Source organism: Calonectris borealis, chromosome Z (genome assembly GCF_964195595.1).
Source record: "Calonectris borealis chromosome Z, bCalBor7.hap1.2, whole genome shotgun sequence".
NCBI lineage: Eukaryota > Metazoa > Chordata > Aves > Procellariiformes > Procellariidae > Calonectris > Calonectris borealis.
In genome coordinates, this window is record NC_134352.1 from 14958607 (window position 1) to 14973265 (window position 14659).

The 14659-nt window shown below is 35.4% G+C and overlaps 1 long non-coding RNA gene across 1 annotated transcript in view; it reads left to right on the forward strand.

Moving 5' to 3' along the window:
* The first annotated feature begins 232 nt into the window (after window positions 1-232).
* LOC142076029 (uncharacterized) overlaps window positions 233-14659 on the forward strand; it is a 443096-nt gene continuing 428669 nt past the window's right edge. Inside the window, exon 1 of the long non-coding RNA XR_012671083.1 lies at window positions 233-246. This is a non-coding gene — a long non-coding RNA (uncharacterized LOC142076029). The remainder of the gene's footprint in view (window positions 247-14659) is intronic.

Sequence of the window (14659 nt, forward strand, 5' to 3'; positions counted from 1 at the left end):
AAACTTCAACAAGAAAATTTTTTAGAAACTTTGATATTATTCTGGATTTAACTGAGTATAATCCAAACATACAAATGAACAGAAAGAAATGAAGCTGTATCTTATTTTATGTTAGGATACAAAGAACACCACAGTCCTTCCTTCTACACTGGCAGGCCCAATGATTGTGTGAAGTGACATAAGATACGTGAAAGTGCAGGACACTATAAGTCAGGTTTTACATGTTACATTTGTTTTAATCAGGATGTTGAGTCTGAAACTCGTTGCTAATTCTATTGTCCCTGTTCAGTCCACCAGCATCATCCAGTGTTCCTCCCTCCCCCTCTCCATGGGCACATGTACAGCCATCACCCAATTTTTAAGCCTCTGCTTCAGTTACTGTAGTATCCCAGATGTTGTTGAATACAAAAGGCTACAGAGATGATAAAACTGGAATTTGAAGTACCTGTTGGTTTATTGTGGTTTTTTTTCTCTCTTATATACAATGCAATTTTTAGGGTGTTAGTATAATCCAATTGAAAATTTCTACATTTCTGTTCTGTTCTGACTGTTGAAAGTCAGTCCAGTCATCAACAAAATCACTGAATAAGTAGAAGCAAAGGGGAGAAATATGATTTTTAACCTTATTAGCCTTTAAATGGAAACTAGAATCTAGTGACTAGAATGTAGTCACTAAACAGTGACAATTACAAACTGCTGCTTAGTATATAAATTTTCCAGATGAAAGAAGAACAACTAATATATGAGAGAATTTGACTTGGTTTACCCATCTTTGAGGAACACTGTCAAAGAAAAGTGTGAACAGCAAAAATGGAGGAAGAAATTAATTTCATTTCTGTGAAGCTAGAGCAGAAAACCAATTTAACTGGCTTCATGCTTGAGTAATCTATGGTAAAGAGCTAAATGTCAGGAGTGTTATTTTCAGAGATCTTTATGAAAAGCAAGGGTCTGGTTAATATCAGAGGTACATGCTTCCATACTATAAACGACATTCACTACTCATGTTATTTTATGTAATGATAATTCAATTCTACTATTTTTCTTTTATGTTCATGACTAGTCATTATATTGTCTTTACTGTTACAAGTTTCTGAAGTTAATATTCTGTATATTTTCTTCAGTTTAAATATGAATATTGCACAGCAAAACCTTCAAATTTGCAGGATATACCAAAAAGAGCCAATTGAATTCTGTCAGCTACTCAAGACTATTGCTGCTATGCCGTTTTTAGAATCATTTATTGTTAGATATATAAATATCCTTACCTAATTTGCATGATTTATGTATCTCTAATACTACTTTAAGTTGACTGGATCACTTTTTTTTTAAAACTAATTCATAAAATGTGCATTTCAAATTAACATGTATCTGAAGTCACTGTAATAAAATATTTTTACTCAAATCACAAACATTGTAAAAGAATTAAGTTGCAGATGACCACAGAAAAATAAAGAGTTGATTAACGCTATCAGTGCTTGTTCATCATTATAGTGACTTTGATTTTAATATCATATATTATTAAGAGAGGATTTGCTGACAGTATTTATGGACTGTCATGGGGGGAAACATAGCAGATATTAAATGACTCTCTCATCCCACAGAGAAAGACATAATAAAATTTAATTATAGGAAGAAAACCAGGAATTGAAATAAGAAAAATTTATTCCGATTTTTTCTATGAGGGCAATTGGAACAAACTGCCCAAGCTGAAGGTAGTTGTCCCTTTCTTTCTGTTGCCACATCAAAAGCAGACATCTTTCAGGAGACACTTTTTCAATGTTTTGTTTGTTAACAATCTAAAATTTGGATTACATTTTCGCTAAATTGAGGACAGTTTTCCTTGGGAACTTTGATTCATTCAGTGCATGGATGGACTGTGATATCTGAGTCTATACCTTCTTAATACTTTTGTCCTCACTGTTCAGTGAGTGGCTGTATTTTCTTCATACATTCAAGTCTTGAAAAAAGAACTATTCATTTTTTACAAATTTTTTGGGAAGCGATTGATCTCAATATAATATTTTATATAAGTAAATTGTTTTCTAGGATAAATAGATATCTGTTTTGTAAAAAGGCAGAATAATTATGACCTCTATTTTACATGTATGGCAATAATGCACAAAGACCAAGGCCAAAACGGTCAAAACTGTAAACTAATATTTTGTGCCCGTTACAAGAAATCTAGGGCACAATGTTAGCAACATTAAAGCCTTGTATTTGTTCAGTACAAGGTTAACAATGAATTTATTGACTGTTGTCGATGAACACTTTTGCAAGTTCAATTACAAATCTTCAAATATACTAGACAATACCTGAATCCTTTCTGAAATGCTCCAGAAAATAAGTCCAGATGGTGCAAAAACTGGTCACAGTTTCCGCATGTTGTTTCAAGTCCCAATTTCATGTTTTAAGATTTTGTCTGAGCTACTTTTCGCTAATACAGTCAATGTATTCCTTACAGTTTATATCTCTGTATAAAGTATAAAATAGATTTTGTTCAAAGGCTGCACAATAGAAATTGCTGTTCACTTTAAATTCTCCTTAAAAGTCTGTCTAACACATTCTAATACTTGGTTCCTATATTTTGTTCACAGTCCAAATGAATAGCCTCATATACAGGGCACAAAAGGTGCCTAGCTGCTGCGTGTTTGATTTTGCTTAGGAAGACACACATCACATTCTTCAACAACAGAGCCCAGCAAAACACTTACAGCTTTGCAGACATTTTTCATGTTTAGTTTTTATTACAGGCATCTCGGATTTTGGCAGTACATCATAGTGTCTTTTACCACTTCATCCATATAATATGTGAGAAATTATATGTTTTATTTTGGATTCTTGTCTCCAATCCATTTTCTTTAGGTCTGTTTGTTCATTTTTACTGTCACTAAGCACCAACTTCACCCTTAAGGAAACAAAATGTTCCGTGTAATACGAATGCCAAGCTGCTTTGTCTATTTTCTATTTTATTCATTATTACTCATGTTTTTTGCAGTTGTCTTTTCAGACTTATCTGCTTTACTGTTACATTTCCTTTTTCAGCTCTGTGGGCCTTTGTTATATTGGCTTTTAATTCATTTCCATGGTTTCCAGGAAATTTTTAGGCTCTGCATATTGCTGCTTATGTCATAGAAAACTGGCACACCTTTCTTAGTGTCTTTTGCTGTCCGGATAGGTTTCTACACGGTCAATTTCACATGCATATATATATTCATAGGACAACATTCATTATGTGACCCTAAGAAAGAAAGATTCTCATTACCTTCTATTTTGGCCCTGAAGCAGTTTTTTTGTCTCCTGTGAATCAATGCTTCCTAACTATGAAAGTGTGGTACTATAAGGTGCATTCTTCTGTATATTCCTGCCTTTCTCCTCAGATAGATTCAAGGAAACAGAACGCATTTAAGAAGTAAACCATAGTAGTTGCAAAGGCGCAGGGTTAATTATTTCTAATCATTATCATTTTGAAGATGACTTCTAGTTTCCCTTCTCCACTGACATCCAGTAATGTAAAGTACAACAGTCTAAAGTACAACACTAGGGTAGAGGAAAAGGTAAGGAAAAATGCACCGTCATAACCAATAGAAGAAGTGTTAGCTGCAGGCAAAGCAAGATTCAATTCTCTGCTGTCTTTCTGAAAGTCTGATCATATTTTTTTATTCTTCACACCTGTTTTTCCTGTTTTGAGTTGCTCTGGTACTATTACTAAAATAGGTTTTCTGCATTAAACCAAACATGAGAACAGTGATATTTTTATTATTCTCTTCACCTTGAGGCAAAGAGGTTATCTGTACCTGAACTACAAGACTTAAGGGGGCATTTTAAAACACCTTTCTAAACAGATCAACAAACAGCTACTGGATCAAAATTTGGTGAGGTTACCTCCCTGTACAAGAAATCTCAGAGGAGGATATCAATGTACCAAGGAATCAAGCAAGTAGCAGTTAAACTACTGGGGTAATATAAGTTCTTATGACTACTTATGATCTGTTCTTAGGATAAATAATGATCAATAACCTTGTCTTGGTTTTAAAAGAATGTTAAACATTTGTTGACCTGCATGATGAACATCATCTTTGTTGTCTTGGCCAAACCTATTCCATTATTCTAAGTTTGCTGAGAAAGGAGGACTCATGTCATTGCAATTACAGCAGAGGCAATGTTACCGCTATTGTCTCTAAGAGATTCTGTTTCTTAGAGCTAAGTATTTCTGCGAGGTTGAAAATAAATAAATGCTGAAGAATTTTAAAAGAAATTCCAGCTACTGGAACTTGTGCATTTCTTTGTAACTGCAGTGCAGATGTACTGCATCTCCACAGCACTATTCTCAGGATAATGGAAAATTATGATTGAAACAAACAAACAAATAATAGAAGTGTTGGTATACTGAACTGAATATTTCAAGTTATTCAGAAGAAAGATATAGAGGTAAGAATGAACACAAGTGCAATAAGATGAATGTACCTCTGCAAACAATACTTAAGCTCCTACTCTCACTGTTTGATAAGAATGTCAACAACATAGTAACACTCTTCAGCAAAAAATGTACTTCATTTTCAAAACATGCAAATGCATGTCTCAACACGCAGTATTTGAAATTTGTATGTGTAATGTTTTAGCTTATCCAATATATCTTGGGAGATTTTCTACAAAGATAATGTTCATAAAAGCCAGACGTCTCTAGATTGTGTTAAGAAATCTAATTTATTTTAAATAATTTGCATTGCTATTCCTTAGACTTTAAATTGTGAGGTTTTAAAAATGCATTTTCCCCCCTGCCTATTCTTTTATTTTGAACATTCAAATGATATTGTCTTTAAAAAAAAAAAAAAGATGTTTTGCTAACATTTTGTTTTCTATGTAACGTTCCATTTGTAATTGGATTTTTCTGTTGTTTTTGAAATAGGTTTTTTACTAGTGGAATTTACAGATTTTTTTTTTCTTGGAGGAGGAAAGGTTAAAAGGTTCTCATTAATAAACTAATGTTCAATGCTCCATTTTCATCATATGTATAGGAGCAGGATAAGAAACCATGGTTTTCCTTCCTGTAAAATATATAAAAATGTGCTTTGAATGAAAATTATTTATTTTTAATTTGAACTGGAGAAATTTTTTTTGCATTTTCAAACAAGTAAAAGGGTGTTTTGTGAGTCATGAAAAAAATGGTACATTCTAGAGGAAATATTTCCAATCTGCACATGAAAAGCTATACAAAATGTTTCAGGTGGCGATGCGCTCTCAGAACCCTGTCAGTAGGGCTATTTTACTTCTGACTGACCTACCGAATCATAAATAGGTTTTATGAAAATAGCTTTCTTCAGTCATAGATTCTGAAAACAAAGCCCTAAGGCAAAAGCTTTCAACATCAAGCATGATTCTGAAGGAAAACTCCCATTACCTCATGCCTTGCCAATAAATTTGTTTACCAAAGGGCAAATGGTTCTCATTCTTGACCATAAATGCAGCTTTTTGATATATCTAAATTAAAAAATGAGCTGGCTAGCCTTCTGATGTGATAGAATATCACCAGGATATTCTCTCTTCCATCCAAAAGTATCTAGAGCTGCTTCACTGGTGTAGAGAACTCATTGAGAAAACTTGAAAAAAATTGTCCATGAAAGGATTATGTGCAGAAATTATAAGCTAAAAGTCAGACTTAAGATGGAGAAAGCATGACAGGTCATTCATTCCACTATCCTGCTGACACTAACATCATCCTACTACATTATGTTCAGAGTGTTTTCCTAACTTGACTGTTTTCATTATTTTTACTATTTCTAAAGGACAAAGAAGAAAGCTTTTAATTACAAAAGACCATAAAGTTGCTTGTATTTGCTCGTGCTGAAATTTCATCTCTCAAAATCATATTGCTAGGATGCAACTACTGCAATTAAGCATCATGTGATCTGTATCATGTCATAAAATAATGAAATAATATATCTTATGTACAGAATATGCATTACAGAGAACTTTACCATTGCCCTCATGCTGTTTGCAACAGTGACGCTGATTGTTATTAACTTTGTACAGGACAGTCTCAAGTGAAACAAAGAATGCATTTACAGACCAATTTTACTAATGAAATCCTTTCCAGGACAAAAATGATACACTGAAAAAACAGTTAAAAGAACAATTTTTTCATTTGTTCTGATGAATGAATACACAATAAATCAAAGCAAGACCCTTTCTATGTGTTTTTAGGTTTATAATGTCAGTTACATCACAAAAAGACAATCTGGGATTTTCCTGCAGTATTATTAAATTGATAGCTATGCTTGTTCTCTGTATAAATCCTTTAATGCAACCTAACATATCACAATTCCTCTAATTCTATCTTGCAAGAATAAAAAGAAAAAAAATATCATAAAAATAGCTTGTACTTGCGTCGGGTAGTGACAGAGTAAATATTTCTGTGCTTATTATATACAACGATAACAGCGTATCAGCAAGATTTGAGCTGTAGGACTCATGGTACATTACCAAATTATTTAGAATTCTATAGACATCTTTCTGGTATGTCACATTTTCATGTCTGAGTTATGTAAGTTTTTACAAGGAAGTTCATGTGTTTCATTTAGGAGTGCAGGGATTAGCAGTAGATTGCTATATCCAGTACTCATTTGCATTACCAGACAAATTATTTACGGAAAAATATTTGAAAGTGCATGGACTAGTTAGTATGGATGCAATTTTGTCTCCCTAATATAGATGTCTAACACCATTTAAATGTCCCGGGATATCCAGCATCAGAGGATCATCCAGAGGGGCATCGGTCTTCAATAGGTCATGTGCCTTGTCTACCGTATGGTTGTCTCAAATGCCCTAATACATATAAAAATTTTACCAAGCAGTTACGTTTAGGTGAACTAAGCTGCATCCTAAATGACACCATAAAAAACATGCATGAAGTGGTAAAAAAGAAAATTCACAGTTCGAGTGGCTCTAAAATATTATTTCTTTCAGAAAGGTTTTCCATAAAGGAATTCTTACTTTTTTACTGACAAAATTTAGTATCTTATAAATCAGGTATCTATCTCTTGCCTTTTCCATCATGCTGCCAAAATTAAGTGCACGTTTTCGTAAGCTGGAGGGGCATATAAGAATGGAATTATTGGGTGACTAATACAATATCTCTAGTAGGGTCAATAAGGCAATAGGCACAATAGAGAGAAGAAAGTCATAGGACAAAACTGTAACTCAGAAGCTTATAAATTATGAAAGAGGCCATTTCTGACTTACATAATAGTTAAGATGTATTGTCTATGTTCACTCACGTCTGAAAATTTTCCTTCAGACTCATGTCATATTTAAATACACAGCTGTATGGAATCCTATTTTTATATGAAACCGGAATCTAAATACACAATGTAAAATCCTTCTTAATTTGCAGGGTACAAACAAAGAAAATATTCCTGGTAGAACAGACCCAAATGAGTTTGGTTTAGATTTTTTTTTTCCCCTGATAATTAATGTAGAAAGGAAATAAAAAAGATAAAGGAGAATGATTATTTCAAATTTTCACTAAAACTTTGCATACTCTAGAACTTGCTTTTCCAAAACTAGCTACTTTGTTCCTGGCCAAACAATATGTTAGATTTTCTAATCCCTGAGCAAATCTCAGCTATCCTAGAAGGAAATTTTATTATTATTTTTTGCAACTTGTGATGTCCCTTATCTCTGAGAAAAGACCATGATCTGTTATTAACTCAAGCCTACAAGTTTAGTCTATTCATCTTTTTCATTGAACTTCTGCAATAAAAAAAGAAAAGAAAAAAAAAAAACTTTATCAGATATTGAAAGATATTATTGAACATTTCATAGCTTCCAGTCATGCTGTAAGAATGCATCAATCTATTGTTACCCCAACCACTACAGCTTACTTATATTTGGCATTCAAACTCTTGCTTTTGCCAGTTGTTTAGTCTTCACCTACATCTCAGTAGACTATATAGAACAATCAATTATTACATCCGTTTCACCCTGCAGTTTCACAGATTATTTATTTTGTACACATATTTCAGACAAAAACCTAAATGAAATGAAAACCAATGAAATTTCCATCCTCTGAGTTAGATTTTAGCTCTTTATAGAATCATAGAATCATTTAGGTTGGAAAAGACCCTTAAGATCATCGAGTCCAACTGTAAACCTAACACTGCCAAGTCCACCACTAAACCACGTCCCTAAGCGCCACATCTATTTTAAATGCCTTCAGGGATGGTGACTCAACCAGTTCCCTGGGCAGTCTGTTCCAGTGCTTGATAACCCTTTTGGTGTTAAGATTTCTCTAATAGCATAAAGGGGAACAGAAATCAACTCTGACTTTTTTTTTTTATTGTGTGACCTTGTAATGACTTTTCCCAATTTAACACACTGAAATTTTCCTATCTGGCAGCATTAAAGGCAGAATGACTGTCAAGAAAGCACTTTAAGATTTTAAGGCAAAGACGCAATTTTCATGCCAGTATACTTTCTTCCAAAAACAATTCTTCAGACTACATAAGTTTTCTGCTATGCTATAGTTTAGATGAACCACGAGTTTGGGTTTCAGACACTTGCTGGCTAGAAAATGTCAAGAGAGGACGCAAGAATGATGTATACACAGGTTTTTTTCCTTTTTGTTCTTATAGCCTTCTGTGGCATTATGGGTAAGTCTTAGAGGGAAAACAGTGAATTGTTTATAAATCAGAAGTTCTGCATAACCAAAACAACTGAGGAGAAACAAAGGATATAGGATTAGGAAAATGGTGTATTAACAAAAGAGGGTGAAAGGAACTGGAACAATAGCCCACTGCCTATGCTACATTAAATAATCAACACCTTTTATTAATCCTTTCCTCATGCACAGAAAATAAAGAAAAGGTTAAATTCTTCAAGATAAGGACTGCAGAAGTCGTACATCTCTTCATGTAAAACTTCAATCCCACCTGAAAAAACCTGATTCTTAAAATGACAGCCACTAAATAAGAGCAAAAAGCTGTCTTGATCTTTTTTAAACTTGAGGAGCATTAGCTTCCATAAATGGGCTAAGCAACTTTTGCTTGTTCCATCTCTAAATCGGGATAAATAAAAAGAGAAACAAAATTCAAAATCACATTGTTAAGGCCCAGGAGAGTCTTATTTTAAGTGTCCTCCTAAAGTGAATTTTAATAGCTGGATGATTACAACTCCTCTAAAGGAGTTTATAGGAGGTTTATTGACAGGCCCTTACCTACACATAAAGTGACATACAGAAGCAATGCTATTTTCAGTCAGGTATATTGCTGTGCATTAAGAAAGGGTTGCTAGGAAATTGCTTCCTTTACACAATGTTTGAAGCAATTCTCACCAAGACAAATGAGAAAGGCTTTATGTTTTTATTTTCACTGTTTACTTATTCATTTTTCATTGTCTACTTATTTCTATTGTTCTACTTTCTCAGTTTTCAGCAAGTACTTGATGGTCAGTACTTGATGGACAGTACAAATCTGTAGTTCAGTTGGTATTGACTCTCTGACAGTGGGGTCAACTTGTCTTTCTTCAAACTTACATTTCTAATTACATTTATGTTTAATATGAGTTTAACAGTTCTCCATATTTCATGCTAGGGAAATGCCAGTAATAACCTTTCATTCAAAGGAAGAACATAGGCATTACTGCAGTTGTAAATTTAAATGGGACCTTGGGAGAAGGAGGACAGAGGGAAATCTTAAGATGAGGGATCAAAGTACTACATCTACATTTAGTAAGAATTGAAGCTCTGTTAACCTCCATAGATCTCCAGAAACTGTCCTGGTTTTGGCTGGGATAGGGATAAATTTCTTCCTAGTGCTGTGTTTTGGATTTAGGATGAGGAGAATGTTGATAACACACTGATGTTTTCAGTTGTTGCTAAGTGCCCTCCTAGTCCAAGGACAGCTCCCGTGCCTACTGACTGAGCTAGGTACACAAGATGGGAGGGAACATAATCAGGACAGCCAGCCCAGCTGGCCAATGGGGTATTCCATATCATGTGATGTCATGCTCAGTATATGAATGGTAGGCGTGATCCAGGAAGTACCGATCGCTACTTGGTTATCGGTCAGCGCGGGTGGTGAGCAATTGCGTTGTGCATCACTCATTTTGTATATTTTATCATTATCATTATTATTTTCCCTTTTTTCTGTTCTATTAAACTGTCTTTCTCTCAACCCATGAGTTTTTCTCACTCTTACCCTTCTGATTCTCTCCCCGTCCCGCTGGAGGGGGGGAGTGAGTGAGCAGCTGCGTGGTATTTGGCTGCCTGCCAGGTTAAACCACGACACTGCATCAGCTAAAAAGCTTTTCAAAAATCAGAATATCAGGATTGTATCAACCATTTTATATCACCTGTTATTTTTAAATGGATGAATCTGCAATGCTACAACTAGGAGAACTATTTAGAACTATTTAGAACTATATAGAAAGCAAACAAATATCACCAGCTCCTTTCACTTGTTTTTATTGTTAAATTATTTCTTTTCTAGCCGTGGTTCCTAAATGATAGCTACATCCTGGAAATTTCTTTGCCTTCTTTTCCCACCAAGTACCCTAGCTTTTTTCTAGAACTGAGCACTACACTTATATTCCACGGGTATCCTTGGTCATACCAAAAAAGTAAATCTTTTTTAGAAAATGAAGCCGCTATTCTTCCTACATGCTTTACACTCACTAGTGGGGTTCTCTCCCTTCACATTACACCAGAACTAATAGTTGCCATTCTTTGTTTCTAGAGCCACAGAGGATTTCACCGTCTGTTTAAGAGAAGTCATGTGTACATATTGAGGAGCATAAGCAGAGCCAAGCTTTTACTCAGCCTTTATTTCTTCCTTCACTGACTCAGATTCCTAAAAATTTCAGCAATTTCCTTATTGCTAGAATGCATAGATTATGCTCTTAAATATTTAGAGCAGCTATTTTGCTCTTCAAGCAGTCTTTTAAGCTAAAGACAATAGAGCATGGGCTTAAAGAAACCCTTGACCTTCAGAGATTTTACAACCTTAGCTGTTGCTTTTTGCAAGGTTAACCACCTTAAGACAGACCTTACACACCACCATTTTTCCTATAAAAGGCCTGTTGAAAGTTTCATCCCTTATTGGAACCTATCTGGGAGCTCTGTAACAGGAAGATATAATGACAACAATAAAAAGCAAAAGCTATATAAATTTAAGCTAAATATAATGATATACAGCATGCTCAGATTAGAATGAAAAAAGATATGCGTGGTTTCGTTTGTACTCCAAGCCTATTCATTCAGTATTTTGCAATTAGATAAATCCCTCCTACTTTCTTTGCAAAGAAAACAGCTTCCAATCTTTCAGCTCCAAACATTTCTGGCTCATCAACTGGTCTCCACCCTTTCTCTGGTCCACTGATTTCCATAAGATACTTATAGCGTCTTCACACATCAGCTCGCGATTTTCACGTGTTGTCAGGCTATTTTCATATATTCCATTTCATCTAAAAGAGTACTTAAAAGTTAGGACTGACTGCTGATTTTCTTTTCTTTTAACAGGGGCTGAACATGATATGAACTCTCATATCGCCATGGGATGACTACATGACCAACACATACACAACTGCCCCAAGAATGTTATTAAATTTCCTTACTGAAGATTAGAAGATGAGTAGCCAAGAAAGAATTCACATTTATTTTTAGTTAAAGTTATTTCAAATTATATATATATTTTGGGATAATTTTTTACTGTGAGCAAATTTGGTATTTAAGGAAACACAGAATTGCTGAGGTTGGAATCACCTCTGGAGATTACACAACCCAACGCCCTGCTCAGAGCAGGGTTATCTGGGGCAGGTTGGCCAGGACTATGTCTAGTCAGGTTTTGAATATCTCAGGGAAACCTGCTCTAGTATTTGATCAGGCAGTAAAAAAAAAAGTTTTTCTTATGTTTGAATGGAATTTCCTGTGTTTCAGCTTCTGCCCATTGCCTCTTGTCCTGTCAATGGGCACCACTGAGAAGGGTCTGGCTCTCCATCATCTTTATACACCCTCTCATCAGATATTTATACACATGCATAAAATCTCCCCTGAGCTTTCCCTTCTCCAAGCTGAACAGTCCCAGCTCTCCAGTCCTTTCATCATCTTCTTGGCCCTTCTTTGGACTCCCTCCAGTATGTCCACATCTTTAATGTACCAGGGAGCCCAGAACTGGTCACACCACTCTAGTTGTGTCTCACCAGTGCTGCATAGAGTGGAAGGATCACCTCCTTTGACCTGCTGTCAATGTGTCTCCTAATGCAGCCCGGGATACCATCAGCTGTCTTTGCAGCGAGGACACATTGCTGGCTCATGTTCAACTTGGTGTCCACTAGGACTCCCAGGTCCTTTTCTGCCAAGTTGCTTTCCTGCTGGACAACCCCCAGCATATGCTGGTGCCTGTACTTGTTTCTCCCCAGGTGCAGGACTTTGCATTTCCCTTTGTTGAACTTCTTGATGTTCCAATTATCCCATTTGTCCAGCCTGTCATGGCTCCTCTGAATGGTGGCACACCCACCTGGTGTATCAGCCGCTCCCAGTTTTGTATCTTCTGCCAATTGCCAAGGGTGCACTCTGACCCATCATCTAGGACAGTAACGAAGATGTTAAAGAGTATTGGTCCCAATAGCCACCCCTTGGGTACACTGCTAGTGGCTGGTCTTCAACTGGACTTCTTGGTACTGGTTACAACCCTTCACACCTGTCCGTTCAGCCAGTTTTCTGTTCATCTCACTGTCTACTTAGCTATCTTATATTTTATCAGATTGTCTATGAAGATTTTATGGGAAAGAGTGTCAAAAGCCTTGGTGAAGATAAACAACATCCACTGCTCTCCCCTCATCCACCAAGCCAGTCATTTCTTTGTAGAAGACTATCGGGTGGGTTCAGCGCAATTTACCCTCCATGGTCACTGCTCCCAGTCATCTCATTAAGCTGGGGAACAATATTTCCACAAAAACAAATTGATTTTGGAAAGGACAATGTGCACACTTACCACAAACCAATCTGCAAGAGGCAGGAAGATCAGAAACTGGTACATTTTTAAGGAAGAAGTAGATCAGGAGGTCAGCTTGTCCTTTCAGTATTGTCTTTTCTATTTATTTAAGATAAAATTACTCTTCCTTCTCTCCTGCTACTCCAAATTATATTTTCATCTCAAACTTTCCAAGAATTCTAAGAAAGGCAATTTTTGACATACAAGAAGAGTATTTCAACCCCAAAGGTAATCGTTTCAGAAAAGTGTAGCTGACTGAAAATAGAGATGGGGAATGGAATATTGTTGCATATTAAAGTTGCTGTTGAGATAATAAAAAAACTAATGGATAAGTGCATTCCAGCAGGAACACATGGAAATTGGAACCTGTGGCTGTACAATGTGGAGTACACATCACATTGTGAGATTATATTTGTTTTGAAGAATTTATTCCAGCAAAGACTCTGCAATTATAGTTGTAAGTCTGCCCAGAGAATCAAGGAACAATTTAATTTTGTGTGTGTAATTATGGTTTCATTTCTAGGCCATAAGCAACAGCATAGACTTCCAAAGTCCAGGTATTGTTTCTGGCATCTATCATTTTGTTGCAGATTTTAAATGAAAACAGGTATAATCAGACAATTACAGCTCTTTCCTTCATTCTGTTGTTTCCTGCAATGCTTGCATCACATTCTTGACTGAGCAAATGTAATCTGTATTCAAAAGACACTTAATCTGGAACCAAATTGACTAAAAGTTTAAGGCTTTTACCTTTACTGATATAGAGATGGAAACCCAGATACTCTGGCTTAAAACTTGCCTCCCTTAGGCTCTAAGCAACTTTATTTCCAATCCTCCAATTCTAGTTTCTTTTTCCTGGGCTTGATTTCATTATCCACTTTATCAAGTTACTGTAATATATTGGAAAAAGTGAAAAGAGAAATGTACTTACCTCATTTACATGGAAACGTACTTACCTCATTACAACCCTAAGACATGACTTTGACTCAGAGGATAGAATGGACATTTTGAAATTAAAATACAAATAAAGTTTCTAAGCACTACGTAATTTACCTAAACAATCAAATAATACACTGGCAGCTGGCTGTTATTCTGAACTTTTGACATTGGCTGGCTAGATGACCTGAAGAAATCACATCTACCTGACTTCCTTATCTTCATGATAAAAAGAAAAATGAAAATAATATCCTTTGTACAGTGTTTTGACATCAATGGTGCTAAATAAAAATGAAATATTTGGCAGAAAATATTTGTCAAGTTCCAAAAAGAAAACTTTTTACATCCCACAGGTAGAACCGAGAAAACAAAGCAATGATAAGAATGTAAGCAATGAAAACTTCTACTTCTAATAACATTAGAGACAAACACATATACATATACTTCAGTGAATTCTTCACGAGATCAAATGCACAAGTCCAGATATGACAGCTGGAAAATGCAATTTTGTGACAATGACCTGAACAAACTAGAATTTAATTTCTGTGTACCGCAAAAATAAGAAACTCTAAGATCAATTCACGGAGGAAAAAAAATAAAAATTCCTGCAGTTTTTGTGTAGTTGCAGTCACTAAGTTCTGTTCCCTGACTGATACCTGCAAAAATTTAAAGAGAGCAGAATAGAACCAAACTGATTTTCAGAATAAGCCACATTGTTTTCTCAAAATCTAGATATC